This window comes from Pelodiscus sinensis, chromosome 16, assembly GCF_052426305.1.
Source record: "Pelodiscus sinensis isolate ZL-2025 chromosome 16, ASM5242630v1, whole genome shotgun sequence".
NCBI classification, from domain to species: domain Eukaryota; kingdom Metazoa; phylum Chordata; order Testudines; family Trionychidae; genus Pelodiscus; species Pelodiscus sinensis.
The window spans coordinates 24,871,256-24,891,315 of record NC_143067.1 but is presented as its reverse complement, the minus strand read 5'-3'; the positions used below and the strand labels follow the sequence as shown (position 1 = coordinate 24,891,315).

Genomic DNA, 20,060 nt, shown 5'->3' with positions numbered 1-20,060 from the left:
TACCATGCAGCGGTGCTGGCATGTGCTCTGTCTGTGCATGTGTCTTATGCACCCTTCTGCCGCTATCTTAAGCATACATGCTAGAGCTGAAATTTTGCAATCCTCCTGCTGTTAGAGACATCAGAGAGGAGGATTCAGCATCTCTTATGGAACCATTAGGTTTCCATCCACTTCTAATTCCTCCGGATCCCATGTCCCATCTGGCTGCTGCCTTTCTGGCAAAAGAGGAACATTCAAGTCACTTCAGAGTTAGAAAGATCATTGAGTGATATCGGGCACTTCTTAACCTCCTCCCCAAGTGGCTGAAGATATGTTAGTCTGAGGTAACAAGTCTGGTGTCTGCTAACAATTTTTAATATTTGAATGTCGGATTTAAAACCTGCTAAAATCTAGGAACTTCACTAGGCTTTAACTCTGCCAGCTTAGCGTATGTGTGGACAAGACACATGGCCTTTAATTAGTCTATTCAGGCATGCTAGCTAATGTGTAGACATATCACTTTTAAATCCTAGTGCAGACAAGTCCTGAAAGCTCCTGGGCAGAGAGAGAATTCAAAACTAGCCCATCTGCTCTGAAAAAGAGCTCAGTCAGTGGGTTAAACTCCAGAGGTCCAATCCCACTTGCATTATACACGTGTGAAGTATAATTGTGCCTTTAGATGGGCCCACTCATGAGCAAGCCTAGTAAGATTTGGCCTGAGATCCAAATGGTGGAAGTTAAGTTCCTCTTTACTTCTCCACTGTCTGTGGTAAACCCCAAGATCCTCGAAGACTTAAGTAGTGTTGACTTGGGGGTTCCTTATGCTATATGGGTAGAGCCCTGCAAATCTGCAGATATCCGCTTTATAGCTGCAACTCATTTTTGCAGATACAAATTTTGTATCTATAACCCGACAAACTTTTGGATATCTGCTTTTTTAATCACAGATATCCGCATCTGCGAATGTCATTGCGGATATCCATGGCTCATTTTTGCAGATATACATTTTGTATCAATGCGTATCAATGCGGGGCTTTACACATAGATCTCCCACTTCAAACTAGGGAGGAATGTTGGACTCTTAAGATGCAACTTCACCAGACACGTACAACACTTCCAAGATGCAGCTATACCAGTACAGCTGCACAACCTGCATTGTTGCAGCGTAGTGATGAAGTTGCTCTATACTGATGGGAGAGAATGGGCTGGGGTGGGAGTCTAGGAGCAAGGGTGCAGGAATGGGCTGGGGATGAGTGTCTAGCCGGGAGAGCACAGGAGCAGGCTGAGAGGGGAGAGGACTGGGTAGGAGGTAGGGTGCAAGAGTGGGGTAGGAGTGTGGAGTCTGGGCATGAGGGGGATGGGGCAGTTACCTGGCTTCGCACACCCTGCTACTCCCAGGTGCCACCTCCTGCTGTTCCCATTGGCCATGATTCTGGCCAGTGGGAGAAGTGGGGAAAAGTCTCCAGGTGAGTCCTGCATTACTGTTCCCCTGGCTGGCCTATGAAGCTGATGCTGGTGCTCCAACCTCATGTGGGAAGGCATACAGAACTGGAGTGCCAGTGTAGATGAGCCCTGGGAGCCTACAGCCCACCTGCAAGACGATTGTAGACCACGCTTTGAGAACCACTATCATCAGTCTATTCAGTTAGATGAGAATTCCTAATATCTTCCCCTCTGGAGGGGAAGTAGCAAAAAATAATCATTTGGCAGAGATTCTTGAGGTTAACTTCTCTCCATGTTGAAGGGGCTGGGTTGCCTGGGTTTTATAATTCTCTGGCCCAAATTCCAAGTAATTAGCTCCCTTTCATTCATGTAAGCAGGACAGTGACCCTGCAGTGACATTTCCATTCCAACAGTATTGTAAGAGACTCAGCTCTGTTTCAGGACTCTGCCACTGTGGGATATTGCCAGTGAACATGTCCTATGGCTACATTGCAAATTGTAGGAGGCAAAGTCCAAGAGCACAGTTTAAAAATAATAGTTACAAGAGACAGGATGGCAAATCGTCATCCTGCTCTGTTCTGGCAAGTCTTGGGTACTGATAAATGAATGGGGTTGTTTTAAATATGTAGTTTGCTAGTTGAAATAGACTAAATTTGCCTTTAAAGGCTATTTTCCAGTTTCTTTTTATAGGTCCATTGTTTGTAATACCCTCCTACAAGTAAACTTTCCCTGCCAAATCAATTTTTTTCTGTTAAGCAAACACAGAGAGATTTTCATTTTAATGTAGCTGTAGTTAACATTTTCTGCCTATTGGCGAATAACTTCTATCATCACCTCATTGTTTCTTAGTTTGTACAGTCCCACTCTCAATTCTGTGAGAACTCCTCCGAGGTCAGAGTTTTTTCAAGAGTAAATTGCTGCTTCTGAGCACAAAACAAAACTCTGCATTCTATGGAAATTGCGGGGGGGGGGGGGAAGGGGTGGTCTTATATTTCACTGTAGCATAATCATATTTGGATTGTGTGTGAATGGAAAGAATCGAATAAAACTAGTGTCCACGTTACCTGCATGCAGATTAGGGGGGTGTGTGTGTGTGCGTGCGTGTGCGCACACAGTTACCATGACTACTGCTGTGAACTGAGTAAATGCCAATGGAGATGTCTGTAACTAGCTGATTTGCATATGTAGTTACTTGGGTTCTTTCAAAAAACACTTGAGTGTACATGTGTTCTGCATGCCAAAATTTGCCTGGAAGTTTGTTCCTCAATGTTTAGAATTGATAGGATTTCCCCCTGTGTTTGTACTAAAAATGATTTTCAAGGTAAAATTATGTCTGGGTCTAAAGCCTGGACCTCCTTTATGCTTTAGTGGGTTCCTTTTCTGGAAGGCAGTCACAGAGCTTCTACTATATACAGTGAACCAACTTCTAGTGGCTTCATTTGCCAACTAAAATGTGCATAACACTCATTAGAAGCCAGATCTAGAATATTTAAAGAAGAAATAATTACTTATTTGAACAAGGGGATTGCTGACCTACAGAACCACAATAGTTTACAGCTGCTCAAATGCCTTGAACAACAGATGCCACCTGCAGAAATAGAAGTGGCACTTGAGAGAGCTTGTGGCCATGAACTTTGAAATAAAGAGTTTTGTGATTCAGACTTGGTCAATTGGACAGCATCCACAGTAACCATATATAGTTGAATTATTTTTGAAGTGTATTGACTGTGTAGCTTTAAAAGGGCATTGGAAGTCTTAAAATTGTCTAGAGAATGACCATACTTCCTTTGGGTATGACTGGAATGTCCTATGAGGAAAGATTTAAAGATGTGAATATGCTTAGTCTGGGGAAATTTGTGGTTGAACAATGACTTATTGGTAAGAAATCCATCCAGGGTCCACACAGAAAACTAGGACTTTTGTTACAGCATGAAAACTGGGGAAGCAGAGGGTTCAGTCCTTCATGTTAGGAAGAACTACTTCATGCAATTACTGCTGACAGGCTGGCAGATCCTAGTAAAAGGCGCAAGGGGTGGTTCAAAAGTCTTTCCATCACAACTTCCTAGAAGGTTCTTTAGTAATGTCCCGTGTTGCCCTCAGCTGTGGTGTCAGTGGAAGATGTTGACATTTCTCTTCCATTGGCTGTAATGCTGCTCTTTTCCCCTGTTAAAGGTGGGCCCAAGGCAAAACATTCGGAACCTTAACGTGATTGGAGCACAGGCTTACCCAGAGTTCAGGGAGGCTTGGACCCATTTTTACTTTCTGCCTTAGTCCATTGTGCATTGTTAAATAGGTGCTCTATCCCACTGCAGTGATCTGTCACTATGGACTGAGGCTAATTTAATGGTTGTGAAGTGCTTGTGGGTCCTCGAACACCATATAAATGCAGAGTACTGCTTATTTTGTTTCCCTGTCTATGTATCTTTACAGTGCTGTTGGGTTTTGATAGTCGTTGTTAAGGACCAAATTCTGCTTGTGGTTACCTAGGGTAGGTCTATGCTGCAATTAGGAGGTATAGTTTAGCATGCGTAGGGATACCTGTGCTAGCTTTGGTCAAGCTAGCTCACGAAATACAGCAATGCAACTGCAGTAGCAAGCATGGTCTGTTCTTGGGTGGCTAGTTCGTGCTGCTGCTGAGCCACCGCGGCCACATAGCTATTCTTAGCAAGCCAGCTTGGTCAAAGATGAACCCTTTGGAAGTGAATGGGAAAACTCTGCCCTTGGGTCTAAAAACAGAATTAGTCAGTGGTTTTCATGTTAAATTGCAATTACAAAATTATTTCAAAGAGACAAGGACATTAGATTTTAGCACCAAGGGTCCTGCGCGGTCTGGGAGTATCTTTATCTTTCATCTGTTGCCTATAGCACTGGGAAGTGGGGGTATGGCTAGACTGCAGGGTGCCGGTATCCTAAAAAACTCTGCCACATCCAGGGAATGCATTTGCTCTTCTGGCTTTTTTTTGTTTTTTTTTTCTGAAGAGCAAACACGCTCTTTCGGAAGCCCCTGTATTCCTTGTTCTACGAGGAAGAAGGGGGCTTTCAAAATGGCGGAGGAGTGCCTTTCCGACATTTGGCCCAGTCTAGACTGGCCAAACGTCGGAAAAGCCTCTTCCGACAAAAGAATCGGAAAAAGCTTTTTCTGACAAACAGATGTAGTCTAGATGTACACTCGGGGGAAAAAGAACCCATATGTTTGACCTTCAGGGTGAGTGAGTTCTAGCAAACAACCCAGTGCATCTGTCTTGGGACCTGATCACAGAATGTGGGCATATGCTTTTCTGACCAGCTGTTCTTTTTCCTTTCATTCAGATAATGACTTACCCCATCTGCTTTATAAAGCAGCAAAATGTGGAGGTCTGGTACTCCTTTGGGAGTTAGAACAGGGTACTGGAACAGGGTGAATCCAAGTAATTAAAAGTATTTGATATATAGTCCAGGAGACTCACAGGCAAGTGGGCAATTAGATTGCACTTGTTGGTATGCTGTGGTGCTACTTTATCAATGCTCATCTCACTGTGTCCTCCTGCTTCTTAGCCTGCAGTGTCTATCTTCATCCCATAGTCTTCTGATTGGCACCTACCCCACTGTCCTGCAGCATTAATGCTGCTGATGCCCTATCTTTATCTATTTCTAAATTAAACCTGAACCTTGAGGCTCAAATAGCCATGCAGTTGTTGCTGGAAGGTGTTCCTTTTCTCTCCTCCCCCCTGCTCCCCTGTGCTGTCTCTGCAGCTCACACCAGAATGTCTGTGCTGCTCGGTTGCTTGGCTTGTGAAACAGGCTATGCTGGAGCAAGGGAATAGCAATCCTTCCAAAACTCAGCCAAGCATGCCAGTAAATGCAATTGTCAGATTGCCTCCCCTCCCAGACTTGTCACACTGGCTCAGAGAGGGACCTGATGGGCTTCTCAACTGTCCTGCAGCCTGAAAGCTAGAGCAATCTCCACTTTCCCCTCCACAGCCCTGCACTCCTGCTGTGGAAAAGGGCTCAGAGACCAGTGGACAGGGGCCAAGAGCAAGCAGCGCGCAGCCAAGAATTTTCTTTGTTTCCAGTCACCTCCCTTCTTTTTTTTTTCCCTCCTTCCTCTTTATAATTTTCCTATTCCTTCATCTTTTCTGTTAACCCCTGCTATGTTTTGGTCAGTTCTCTCAGCTGGTTTGGTTCCCCAAGCCCTTTGGATTATTTCTTCCCACAGCTATCTAGAAGTGCATCTACACAGCACCCTAAACTTGAAATAAGATACGCAATTTGCACTATGCAAATTGCGTATCTTATCTCGAATCTATTGCGAAGTAGCTTATTTTGAAATTTGGCATGTCTACACAGCACCAGATTTCAAAATAACACGCTAGTTCAAGCCATCCTTTAACCCTCGTGCAGCGAGGTTTACTGGAATGGCAAAATAGCATGCGCCCATTATTTTGAAAAATATTTCAAAATAACGGGCGGCTTGTGTAGATGCAGGGTAGCTATTTCGGGATACCTGCAGTGTAGACATACCCTTTGAGTGCAGAACAAGTCAATGTTCCTAGAGATAAGACTAGCATTGTCTCCCTGTGTTTGGGGTAGGAGTGAGAGGATGAGGTGGTGGGGCTGTCCCTTTTCCATCTGCTGGAGAAAAATGTGGATTTTTTTCCAGAGGGAGGTTTATTGTACAGTGTCTCTCTGGACCTAGGACCACACAGGCTCAAACCTATTTGAAATCACTCTGCAGACAGCTTCTCTCTGATGGATGTTGTTATGACTTTCTGGCTGTGTCTCAGTGACTGTACGTACATGGACCTACACTGCCCTGCTTTTACCAGTGAAGAGTCAGCAGCAAACTTTCAAACAGCCCATCCCGGGAATGACATGGGACAAATTTGGAAGGACTCTGTGCATGAAATGTCCAGCTTTATACTGTGATAATTTTGCTACACTCTGTTGAGCAGCACTGGTTCTGTGCAATAGAGGGCAAAATCCTACTTACACACGGGTCAGTTTGTTCATTACAATATGGAAGCGCTATGCTGACAGGGGAGGAAGGAAATAGTCGCTCACAAGAAACTTCTGCTAAGGGCTTTTCTTCAACAGGTAGCTTGAGTTATTTCACTCAGGTTTGTTCACTACAGTTCACTGCTGTGAAAGCAACCACATTGAGGCCAGGTCTATACTGGGACCTAGAAGGTCAGCTTAAGGTACGCAACTCCAGCTACGTAAATAACGTAGCTGGAATTGACATGTCTTAAACTGAGCTTCTCCACAGTGCGAGGTTGATAGGAGCAAACCCTCCTGTCAACTTCCCTTACTTCTTGCGAATCAAGGAGTACCAGCATCGGTTGGGGGTTCCCTCAGTGTTTGATTTAGCAGGTCCTTACTACACCCTCTGAATCAAACACCAGAAAGAGAGATCTCTGGCGTGGCACATATAGACATAGCCTGAGATACTGCATTGGAGCTACTTGTTGGTTGGATAGCAACTGATGAGTTGTCACAAGCTGCTGTATCCCTACTGAATTACTTGCTCCAGCCTCAGCACCATCCCAGCTTCGGACCCCATTGGCAGGATAGCTCCAACTAGAGATTTGTGTGTGTGGTGGGAGTCAGGGACAAAACTAGAGTTCTTTCTTGAGCTGACAATGCAGTGAAGATAAACTGTAAATATATTGCTGCCCTAAACCTCTCTAAAGGAGGAGGGAAGAAATACAGTGCTTTGCATTTGGTGTGGCTGTAGGGGTTTGAAGTATGAGGTGAGATTCCAGGTTATTCTGGTACTATGTGTGGTGGTCATGGCCAATTGATCTCTGGTTTCTGGTGCTGCATGGATCACTCTGGATTAGGGATGTAGTAGTGTAGTCAGTTAACTGATAAGCAAAAGCTTATAGGTTAAAGCGATAGAATACACGCATTTCTGCCTCTCTCCCCTCCCCGCCCCCCCAGAAAATTTTTAGCAGGCTGGCCAGCAGCCCAGCTCAGTCCTGTCTTGCAGTGGGGTCCAGGACTTACCCCTGCTGCGGCTCTGTATTTAAAGTGTATTAGGAGCTAGGCAGCCTGGCTCAGTTCCAGTTCATGTCAGATCCAGAAGCTCAGACCTCCCCTGGACAGGAGCTGCTGCCACCCTGCTCTGCTGCCTCTGTATTGGAGGCATCAGCATGGGGCAACAGACAGCTGCTCCACAAAGGGAACTGGTTTTTAAACTGTCTCGCCTCGCAGACCAGCTCCCACCTGGCACCCCACGCTTCTGCCTTTGATTCAGAGGCACCAGTGTGGAGTGGCAGGGGGCTTCTTGGGAGTGGGGCTGGAGCACACTGGCTGCTGGCCCCACCCCTGAGGACTATAAACTAATCAAGTAACCAATAAGAATGCATGAGGTTAATCGACTATTCAATTAACCAATATTTAACATCCTTACTCTGGATCACACTGAGGTGGTGATCACTGTCTCCTATAGATGCAGTTGCAGGCCATTAGCGAAGAATGCTAATCATTGGCATATCTCAGTGATGGACACAGTAGAAGAGATGGTGTAGGTTGCATATTTCCGCTGGGTCAGTCTCAACAAGGGTTTCTCCATTAGTAACTGTGTGTTTCTCTAACAAAAGGTGAAGGAAGTATGTCTGCCTCTTTCCACAGAAAATGAAGATTATGCCCAAATTGGAGCATATATGAGAGACACCTAGTTGAAGGTGAAAACTCAGGCATCTTGACATGATCACACCTCATATGCATAGAGCAGATCTTAGTCTCAAATTTCTATATAGAGACATAATAAAGATTCCGTCCAAGTGGCCTGCTCCTGTAGCTTGAGTTTAGGGACACTAGAACTTCCTAAGGTGCATCTACCCCCAAGACTATGTTTTGGCCCATTGTGGAATAGGTAAGTTATACATGTTGAGGATGTGGGTTTTACGAAAAGCAGGACTCAGCCTAAATCGTGCAGGAAGCCATGTCTGTAGCTACCTGACTGTTGGGCACTAAGAAAGGTGCTTCTAAAGGAGAATTTTGATTACTGGTGCTGTATGTTCTACTGCAGGGGTTCTCAGACTTCATTGCACTGTGACCCCCTTCTGACCCTCTCCACCCAGAAGGGGTGCTGAAGCCTGAGACGTGTAATCTGAGCCCTGCTGCCCAGGGCTAAGCAGTGAGACTTGGGCTGCAACTCTGGCCAGAGGGACTTGGCCCTAGGCTCTAGCCCATGAGTTCCCAAACTGGATGTGCGTGACCCCCCTGGGGGCATGAAGAAATTCCGGGCGGAGTGGGGCGCGAGGCAACCCAGTTTCTCCCCCGCCCCCCACATCAAGTTTTGCTGCCCTGGTCAGTTTCTTTTATTTTTTTTTCTTCTTCTCTGTTGTTGGGGGGGCGGGAGGGGGGGGGGGGGCGGGGGAGGGTTTTTCAAAAAGGGGGCATGATGCCGAAAAGTTTGGGAACCACTGCTCTAGCCAGTCTAATGCCAGTCTGGTGACTCCAGTATAATGGGGTCACAACTCACAGTTTGAGAACTGCTGTTCTACTGTGACTTTTTTTGTGTTTTGGCTCAAAGCTTGAGGGATCCAGCCGTTGTATCGTGTCGTGTCACCTTTTCAGGCTTAGGTGAGGACTCCAGCAGAGACTCTTAAAATCAAATGTAATAAGTAATAGCCCCAGTGAATGAGTATGGTTTGATGTTGAGGGAGGCCATGGGAATGAAGTTTCCTTGGAGTCCTTCTTTGTTGAGTTGGACTCAGTGAATGACCTTAAGCAAGTCACTTAAGCTGCCTACGTCCATTAGCCTCAATTTATAAATTGGGGAAGCATCTCTCAGGCAAAATGTGAGACTGAATGATTGTAAAGTGCTTTATGGTCTCGAACTATTTGAAGATTCAAGGAATCTTAATTAACAGATGTCTAGTTTCTAGCAGTTCAAACATCCTGTTCCCGCTGTCTCTGAAATAATAACCCCTGCTTTTAGATGCTTAGTTTAATTTCCTTGGTGGTTTAATTTCTTTGAGGGTGGAGTAGAAATCTGGGCTGAACATAACATGGAAAGACAAAATTTGAACTTAATTCCTGATCAAATGCTAAACTCCCATTTCTCAGATGTGCTGGAAATTGAAATTGCTTGGCTGCTCCTGATTTTTCCTTTGGGATTTTTATAGTTCTGTCCATCCTGCTTTTCTGATGACTCTGTGGCATTGGAGTCAGCTGAGGAAGTTCTCAGTGACTGTGATGCTACTTCGGGTGGGTGGCATTTCCAGCTGACCTAGAGAAGATTTTCCTTATCCTTGCTGTAGGCTCCCATTGGAGGGCGGCTCTCCCTCTGTGCTGGAGGAAGACATTTGACTCTCTGTAACTAGACAGCATGTTTCCCTTCCAGCTGACAGAGTCATTTCTAATGTGATCGTTGACTGGCAGCTTTCAATGACAGCTCTGTTACATTTGGCCAAATGTCATTTGTATCTCTCTAGCAAGTTGTCATTTCTGGCAGTTCCCTTCTTGATTTCGCCTCTCTTCCCCCCCCCCCCCCCCACCCCTGCGTACCACTTCCCCTGGTATGTTCTCATTTTGAGCTCCATCTGGAGAAATAGAAGGGTGTAAGGGATGGTGTGTGAGGTGCAGGAGGTCATGAGAGAGACTCTGGAGGGAACAATTCTGCACGAGTCAGTGGGATGCACAAAATGACCTACTAGGTCTTTTTTTCCATCTCTCACTTCTTTGATCAGTTGGAGCAGGTTTGAGATGTACAGAAATATGTTAGCTGGAAATACTGCCTCAGAGGTTTCTGTTGGCTTAATGTGCTTCTTGCAAATCTTATTCAGTAACTCGTAAGAAGTTGGTACCCATAACTCTATCAGTGGGAGACTTGGGGGAGCCAATTCACAGGTATGACTGTCAGAGGGACTAGACTCTTGGGTGTGTTTCGCTCCGTTTTGTGTAAAGAATCATTTAGAGTTCCCTTTCCAGCAAAATCAACATGGAGCCTACTACATACCTTTAAAAATCTGGCACTAAGTCCCACTGGCTTTCCAAAGATTCTCAGATGCCTTAGGAAGAAGTTGCTTGACACCATCTGTTCCTCCTCCTGATAAAGGCCATGCCATGACAGGCGTTTTGGAAATCCCAGGAGCATAGCTTAGGGTATGTTTAGACTACAGAGCTTTTCCAGGATACCAGTGGTATCCCGGAAAAATTCTACCACGTGCAGGGAATGAATGCATCTGCTTTTCCAAAAAAAATTTGGAAAAGCAGATTTTTTTTTGGCATCCCTGTAATTCTTGTTTTATGAGGAAGAAGGGATGTTTAGAAAGAGGGTTTTTTCCTGACATTTGGCCCCGCGAAGATGGGCCAAATGTCGGAAAAGCCTCTTTCGGAAGAAAAGGGGGGTGGGAAGAAATATGCAAAATGCGAATCACAATTTGTCTATGTTTTTCTGACTTTTCTTTGTAGTGTGGCTATAACCTTCAACGTTCCTTTGTGCTCTTGTGGGTGTTGAGGTCCCAGTAGGTGTAAGAGGGCACAACTCTTGAGGAGCCTTTGGCCATTATCTTTGAAAAGTTGTGGAGATCGGGAGAGATCCCGGATGACTGGCAGGCAGGCTTGCAAATCTAGTGAGGAGGGCTTTAAACTAGGTTTGTCGGGGGACAGTGACCAAAACCCTAAGGGGAGTGGGAAAGTCGGATACCGGGAAGAAATGCAGAGAGGAAGGGGCAAGAAAGGAGTACCCGTGTTTCGAATGGAGAAGATAGGACAATCAACTGGTTACCTGAAGTGTTTGTACACTAATGCGAGAAGCCTGGGCAACAAACAGGAAGAACTGGAGGCCCTGGCACAGACCAAGAAATATGATTTAATTGGGATAACAGAGACTTGGTGGGATGACTCGCATGACTGGAGCGCTGTCATGGAAGGGTATAGACTGTTCAGGAACAACCAGCAGGAGAGAAAAGGAGGAGGAGTTGCACTATATGTAAGAGAGCACTACGATTGCTCTGAACTCCAGTATAAAGAGGGAGAAAAACCTGTTGAGAGTCTATGGGTTAAGTTTAAAGGAGCAAACAACAGCATTGATGTTGTGGTTGGTGTTTGCTACAGGCCACCGAATCAGGTGGATGAGGTAGATGAGGCTTTCTTCGGACAACTGAGCGAAGTTTCCAGATCGCAGGCCCTGGTTCTCGTGGGGGACTTTAATCACCCTGACATCTGCTGGGAAACCTATACGGCAGTACACAGGCAATCCAGGAAGTTTTTGGAGAATGTTGGGGATAACTTCTTGACACAGGTGCTGAAGGATCCGACCAGGGGCCGTGCGCAGCTTGACCTTCTGCTCACAAACAGGGAGGAACTAATAGGGGAAGTGGAGGTGGGTGACAACCTGGGAAGCAGTGATCATGAGATGGTAGATTTCAGGATCCTGACCAAAGGAAGAAAAGAGAGTAGTAAAATACACACCTTGAACTTCAAAAAAGCAGATTTTGACTCCCTCCGAGATCTGATGGGCAGAATCCCCTGGGATGCTAACATGAAGGGGAAAGGAGTCCAGGACAACTGGCAGTATTTTAAAGAAGCCTTATTGAAGGCACAGAAAGAAACCATCCCGACACGTAGCAAGAGAGGCAAACATGGTAGAGACCGGACTGGCTTACGGAGGAAATCCTTGGTGAACTTAAGCACAAAAAGGAAGCTTACAAAGAGTGGAAACTTGGACAAATGACCAGGGAGGAGTTTAAAGGTATAGCTTGAGAATGCCGGGGGGTTATCAGGAAGGCGAAAGCGCAAATGGAATTGCGACTGGCTAAGGATGTGAAGGATAACAAGAAAGGTTTCTACAGGCTTGTTAACGAGAAGAAGGTGATCAGAGAGGGTGTGCGACCCCTAATGGATGAAGGAGGTAACCTAGTGACAGATGATGTGGGGAAAGCTGAAGTACTCAATGCTTTCTTTGCCTCTGTATTCACGGACAAGGTCGGCTCCTGGACTTCTGCGCCAAGTGACGCAAGATGGGATGAAGATGGACAGCCCGTGGTGGGTAAAGAACAGGTTAGGAACTATTTAGAAAAGCTAAACATACATAAATCCATGGGTCCGGACTTAGTGCATCCAAGGGTACTGAGGGAGTTGGCAAATGTCATTGTGGAGCCTTTGGCTATTATCTTTGAAAAGTCGTGGAGATCGGGAGAAATCCCGGATGACTGGAAAAAGGCAAATGTAGTGCCCATCTTCAAAAAAGGGAAGAAGGATGATCCAGGGAACTATAGGCCTGTCAGTCTTACCTCAGTTCCTGGAAAAATCATGGAAGGGATCCTTAAGGAGTCCATTTTGAGGCACTTGGAAGAGAGGAAAGTGATTAGGAATAGTCAGCATGGATTCACAAAGGGCAAGTCGTGCCTGACCAATTTGATTAACTTCTATGATGAGGTAACTGGCTCTGTGGACATGGGAAAGTCAGTGGATGTGATATACCTTGACTTTAGCAAGGCTTTTGATACAGTCTCCCACAATATTCTTGCCAGCAAGTTAAGGGAATAATTGGATAAATGGATGGTAAGATGGATAGAAAGCTGGCTAGAAGGCCGGGCCCAGCGGGTAGTGATAAACGTCTCGATGTCAGGATGGCGGTCAGTTTCCAGCGGAGTGCCCCAAGGTTCGGTTCTAGGATCTGTTTTGTTCAATAGCTTTATTAATGACCTGGATGAGGGGATGGATTGCACCCTCATCAAGTTTGCAGATGACATTAAGCTAGGGGGAGAGGTAGATACAGTAGAGGACAGAGATAGGGTCCAGAGTGACTTAGATAAATTGGAGGATTGGGCCACAAGAAATCTGATGAGGTTCAACAAGGACAAGTGCAGAGTCCCAAGCATTGTTACAGGCTGCGGACCAACCAGCTAAGTCGTAGTTCTGCAGAAAAGGACCTGGGGATTACAGTGGATGAGAAGCTGGATATGAGTCAACAGTGTGCCCTTGTAGCCCAGAAGGCTAATGGCATATTAGGTTGCATTAAGAAGAGCATTGCCAGCAGATCCAGAGATGTCATTATTCCTCTTTATTCGGCTCTGGTGAGGCCACATCTAGAGTATTGTGTCCAGTTCTGGGCTCCCCACTACAAAAAGGATGTGGATGCATTAGAGAGGGCCCAGCGGAGGGTAACCAAAATGATTAGGAGGCTGGAGCATATGACCTATGAGGAGAGGCTGAGGGAGTTGGGTCTGTTTAGTCTGCAGAAGCGAAGAGTGAGGTTTGATAGCAGCTTTCAACTTCCTGAAGGGAGCTTCCAAAGAGGATGGAGAGAGGCTGTTCTCAGTGGTGACAGATGGCAGAACAAGGAGCAATGGTCTCAAGTTGTGGTGGGAGAAGTCCAGGTTGGATATTAGGAAAAATTATTTCACTAGGAGGCTAGTGAAGCACTGGAATGGGTTACCTAGGGAATTAGTGGAGTCTCTATCCCTAGAGGTGTTTAAGTCTCGGCTTGACAAAGCCCTTGCTGGGTTGATTTAGTTGAGATTGGCCCTGCCTAGAGTAGGGGGCTGGACTTGATGACCTTCTTAGGTCTTTTCCAGCCCTCTGATTTTATGATGACTCTGAGTCATGCTTGCTTATGCCAGCACTAGATTTTTGTGTCTGAGCATCAGACTTGAAGTTTGACATAGTTGATGTATACTGCAGCCTGGATGTGGGAGGAGAGAGCAAGTTGGGGGTGTGGTGGTGGTGGTGGGGAACCACTGGAGCTTTCTAGGAATATTTTTCCTCACTCCCAACCCAACTAGGATTTTTTTTTTTTTTTTTTTTTTTTTTTTGCGCTAAGGGTATGTCTTACACTGCAGGGCAAAAGTAGAATTTAAGCTATGCAACTTGAGCTACATCAATTGCATAGCTGAAGTTGAATTAGCTTACTTCAGCGTTTGGTGTTGTCTACACTCTTCCTTCAACTTCTCTTACTGCTTGTGAAATGAGGGTTACAGGAGTCGGAGTAAGAACTCCTCCAGCTCGACATTATTTTGAAATAAAGGCTTGCTGTGTAGACATGCTCTTTGTTATTTTGGAATAATGTCGGTTATTCCAAAATAATGCTGTTGTGTAGACATATCCTAAGAAAGAGGAACTTTCAGGACCCAGATTTCACAGCATCAGCTAGTTTCGCTGTCCACTGCACACCCTGCTGTTGGCCTGGGAAGGCTTCTAAATATTTAGATCTCTGGCTCTATTAGTCTTGGATGTTGGCCATGGCATATGATGTTGTCACAGCCCCCTTCTGGCTTCCTTGCTGTTTGCTTAACCCCACCCCTCTAAAAAATGAGCAAGTTGGAATTGAGCTCTGACTCCTCATTTTCCCCTCTCCCCCACTTCTCTGCTGCTTAGCCCAGCTGTGCTTGTCACCCTGGGGTGGAGACTTCAAGTAGGGGAGAGCTGGTTGCAGTCCCAGTAAGACTACACCTTGAGAAGCCTCTGTTTCCATTGGAAATAAGTATGGTGCTAGTTTCAATATACTCTTTTCATAGAATCATAGATGTTCAGTCTGAAGAAGACCTATGAAATAATTCTGTCCATTTCCATACACCACCAAGCCAGGGCACGGCTGTCCTTGCAGAACATTTCCCATTGAATTGTGTTGTCCATTTCCAGGGCTTGACAAATAATACAGTCTACTCACCTGGGGCGAGTAGATTGTAACCCGGAAGAGCCGGGTTCGGGTGATCTGCGCATGCGCCGATCGCTGGACAGCGCGGCTGGCGAGCCCTGTTCATTTCCCTCCTCTGTTCCTTGCATGGAGCTGTTGGGACTAGTCCTAGGATGACTTCACTGTACCTGAGATTGAATCCACTCAGGCTTCTCCTTGTGGAAGCTGGGCTGGTGAATTCTGTGGACCTAGAACTTGCTTCCCCTCTGCAGCACTAGACACCTCCCGTTACAAAAAAATCTCTTCCAGCTGGATGATGAGCACTGCGAGGAGAGAGGTGCCACACTAGGGATATGAAATAATGGTTAATTTAATAGTCGATTAACCTCATGAATTCTTATCGGTTAGTCGACTATTCTATAGTCCACAGGCAGCCCCTGTCCAGGGGTGGGGGAGGGATCTGAGCTCCTGGACCCGCACGAGCTGGAACTGAGCTGGGCTGCCTGTCTGCCTGGCTCCTAATACACTTTAAATTCAGAGCCACAGCGGGCGTAGTTTCCAGATCCAGTGCAAGCTGGGACTGAGCTGGGCTGCTGGCTAGCCTGCTAAACAATTTACTGGCAAGAGGTGGGGGGAAATGTGTGTCTATAGCATTAACTGATAAGCATTTGCTTATTAGTTAATTGCCTAGATTATTACATCCCTATGCCACACCACCACCATTTAGCCCTAAACAGTGGGGTTCAGGGTAAGATTTTTTTCAAAGGTATTTAGGCACTTAATGGAACTGTTCAAAAGTGCTTAAGGCAGGTAGACACTGACCTGACATTCATTTCAATTGAGGTGCTGAACTCCACCTGCTGAGATGCGTTTGTATATCCAACTAGGTGATAACTTTTAAAAATCTGGTCTCTGATAGCTGCACTATGGTAAGGATGGATGTCTACTGTCTGGTCTTGTTTTCTTGTCTTGGCATGGAGGGGGTAGTAGTGTGATGTAGTGGGGGTACTTGCTGGGCTGTGATGACCTCTGCTGTCTGGAGCAAGACCCATCAGGGAAAACCTTATTATGCAAAGGTACCATACCGGTTGAACCAGCCTACCCCCATGGGGAGAAACAAAGGGAGGTGGAATGCTGCCCTGGCTGGGGGCAGGGCTGGGAGAGGTAGAGTTAGTTCCTGTCTGGAAAGCAGGGGAGAAGGAGCTGGGGAGGGGGGCTGGGACTCCCCTATCTCAAGGGGAGCACTGAGGCCTCTTAGCCCCAGTTTCTGTAACCAGATTACATCTGTGCTATGCTGTATCCTGGAGGAGCAATAAACCACCCTCAATTCCACTGGCTGGTGGAGTCTGTTTGTGCCATTTCAGGGTGCAGGAGACGGGGGACCCCCAACGTGCCGTCACAAGTAGTCACAAGGGAAGACCTGTAAAGCCACCTCCCTGCTGAGAAGCTTATGAAGCAGCATTTTCCACAGATATTTCTTTCTCTGCATGTTATTGGTTGAAGTGGGTTGCCATGTAGGACTGTCCTACTGTTAAATGTGTGTGTATATGTATATACATAAATGAAACTTCCATTATCCAGGTGTTCCAGTAAGAATAACTAGCATCTAAATGAAATGAATAAGGTGGAGAGTAGGGGAAAACATTCCTATCCTCTTAATTGCAAAGCCTTCAACACCCTCACCCACTCAAACCCCTCAGCATCCCTCTGAGTCTTAAATTCATTTGGGCTCTAGTAAATAGCTTTACAAAAGCTGATTAAATCTCAGTATAATAAACGGACTCCTAAATAAAGGCAGGATAGGAATAAACAATGGAGGAAAAATTGGCTTTTCCTCCTGCCCCACTGGCAGGCTGTCTCCAGGCAGGCAGCCAGCAGTGATATAATGCTGCGAAATGCTATGGAATGGATGTGAGCTGGGATATCAGCAAAGCCTCCAACCTAAATGATGTCACACTGGCAGCCTTGCAGACCCTGGTGGGAAGCTAGAAGCAGCTTGGAAGCGCTGTGTAGGAGGCTTAACGCTTTATTGGCCAGAGAGATACATATTGTGTTTGGATTATGTTAGCTTTGTCTGGCACTGCCAGGTACAGGCTGATAGGCTAGAACAGGGAATTGCATGGGGAAAAGCACACTTCCTTGGATGTGGGGAGAGACCCGCAGGAAGGACTAGACTTTGGTCAACATAGGTTTATAATCTGTGTCCATCAGGGCTTTAAAGATGCTGCATTCTAGAGCCACTCGACACTTCATGGTATCAGCAGAAGTGACACTTGGTCACTCCAATGGTTCTCAACTAGGGGTATGCAGAAGTCATCCTGGAGTACATTAACTCATATAGATATTTGCCTATTTTTACAACAGGCTAGCGACATAAAACACATTAGGGAAGTAAGTGCAGACTAAAATATTGTACTGACAATGACTTGCCTATACTGATCTATATACTTAACTATACACTGAAACACAAGTTAATGGACTATTTATATTCTAATTGAGTTTATAGTTACGTGCAAAAAACAAAAAAGTGAGCAATTTTTCAGTAATAGTGTGCCATGACACTTTTAAAATTATTTTTGTTTGATTTTTGTAAGGAAGTAGTTTTTAAAGTTAGGTGAAATTTTGGGGCTACGAATTGGACTTCCAAAAGATGTGCAATTGTCTGGAAAGGTTGAGAGCCACGGCTAGTGTAGCCCAAGTTTAGGCACTATTTGCAGTTCTGAGTCCTTCCAGTAAAGGGCAGTGGTGCACATGACACACTAACTAGTTCATTACAGCAAAATGCAGGACAATGTAGCACTTTAAAGACTAACAAGATGGTTTATTAGATGATGAGCTTTCGTGGGCCAGACCCACTTCCTCAGATCAAATAGTGGAAGAAAGTAGTCACAACCATATATACCAAAGGATACAATTTAAAAAAATGAACAAATATGAAAAGGACAAATCACATTGCAGAACAGAAGGAGGATGCGGGGGGGTGGGAAGGGGGAGGAAGGAAGGTAAGTGTCTGTGAATTGCTGATATTAAAGGTAGGGAGAGTGGGATGTTTGTGAGTTAATGGTATTACAGGTGATAATTGGGGAAACTGTCTTGATAATGGGTGAGAAAGTTCAAAGACTTGTTAAGTCCCTGGTGGTAAGTGTCGAATTTTAACATGAATGACAGTTCAGAGGATTCCCTTTCAAGTGCAGATGTAAAAGGTCTTTACATCTGCACTTGAAAGGGAATCCTCTGAACTGTCATTCATGTTAAAATTCGACACTTACCACCAGGGACTTAACAAGTCTTTGAACTTTCTCACCCATTATCAAGACAGTTTCCCCAATTATCACCTGTAATACCATTAACTCACAAACATCCCACTCTCCCTACCTTTAATATCAGCAATTCACAGACACTTACCTTCCTTCCTCCCCCTTCCCACCCCCCCGCATCCTCCTTCTGTTCTGCAATGTGATTTGTCCTTTTCATATTTGTTCATTTTTTTAAATTGTATCCTTTGGTATATATGGTTGTGACTACTTTCTTCCACTATTTGATCTGAGGAAGTGGGTCTGGCCCACGAAAGCTCATCATCTAATAAACCATCTTGTTAGTCTTTAAAGTGCTACATTGTCCTGCATTTTGCTTCAACTACCCCAGACTAACACGGCTACATTTCTATCACTAGTTCATTACAATGTAGGAAGGAGAAATAGGTTAAATTTTGGGATGATTATTTGTGCTTTTTCTTAATGTGCTGTATTGAAGATACTGAGGAGTGCAGTCCCATATCCTGAGAAAAGGAAGAAGGTTTTTTGTCTTTTTTTTTTCTTTAATCTTGATTCTAAGAAATCATCCTAAAATAGTCAGCTCCCCACAGAGCCCTTTTTGATCTCTTGGCTTTGGTTAGTTTTACATTGACAATTCAGTCTGAGATGCTGGTTTAATTTTATTCCCTTATTGGTACCATGGTATCTGACACCCATACATATCTGATGGACCAGATAGTTAGTGTTTCTCTTCCCCTTGCTCTCCATGGTCTAGTCAAATTGCATTTTGGTGAAATGGGTGGCTGTCTCTGTGATGAAACATTTAAAAATGTAATGGAATATATTTTAATTGAGTTATACTTAAGCCATGTTCTTGCCAAAGCATCTTCTAAAGTTTTGTCGCTCCTGTTAACTTTGGCCTTCCAAAGTTTTCGTCATCTTTTGTTGGGTGGGTTCTTGAATTTCTGGCAGCATAATGTGAACATATGTTGAAATGGGTGGGAAGGGAAGGGTGAACTTGCTTTTGGCCACAGCATCCCAAACACTGTAATACCAAGAGCTATGCTGGCACTTCTTCAGAAGTCTAAAGGTCATCTTTGATTTGCATCTTTGCTTTGAATTAATTACAGATCGCTTTATAGAACAGAAAGAGAATTGACCTAAAGCATTTTAAAAGTGAGGCAAACGTTAAGGCATTCAGAGTCATTCGAGAAAATGCAGAGCGATCTCTGAACTTGCTGGGATCATGAGAACTCAACAGGTCACACAACTCTGTGTTCTGTCATCTTGTGCACTATGAATATTTTACATAGCATTTTGGAGCCCACAGGAGCAAGCTCCCCAGCACAGATCAGGAGACTTGTGCTAGTGTAAGGAAAATAGCCATGTAAACCAGGGATGTAAAATCCTGGTTAATCAGTTAAATGTTTGATTTACCTAACGTTTAACTGACTAAGCAGGATCTGGGAGAGGTGGCCGCTCCAACCTCCAGGCTAGGGCTGCTGTGGGCTCCCAACTCTGAGCCCCTGCCGGAGCAGCTCTGTCTGTGGCAGGCCCAGGTTCCCCATGGTCTACGACTGGGCGGACTGCAGGGTAGGAGCAGTCCTCTGCCCATGGCAGACGGGGGAGCTGCTCCGACCCTCTGTGGTTACCAGTTAACTGGAACTGGTGAGCATTACCTGTTCAGGGTAACACTTACTGGTTAACCTTTTACATCCCTGTTGTAAACAGCACTTTGAAGATGTCTGGAGCTGGAGCTCAAGCTCTAAAGCCTAGGGAAGCCGGTACAGATGTATCCTAAGGGTCGACAGTTC

At 45.2% G+C, this 20,060-nt stretch overlaps 1 protein-coding gene across 4 annotated transcripts in view; it reads left to right on the top strand.

Annotated features, from left to right (window-relative positions):
• The window catches only part of SH3PXD2B (SH3 and PX domains 2B), a 132,446-nt gene that overhangs the window by 7,227 nt on the left and 105,159 nt on the right, over positions 1-20,060 (top strand). The window lies entirely within an intron of this gene.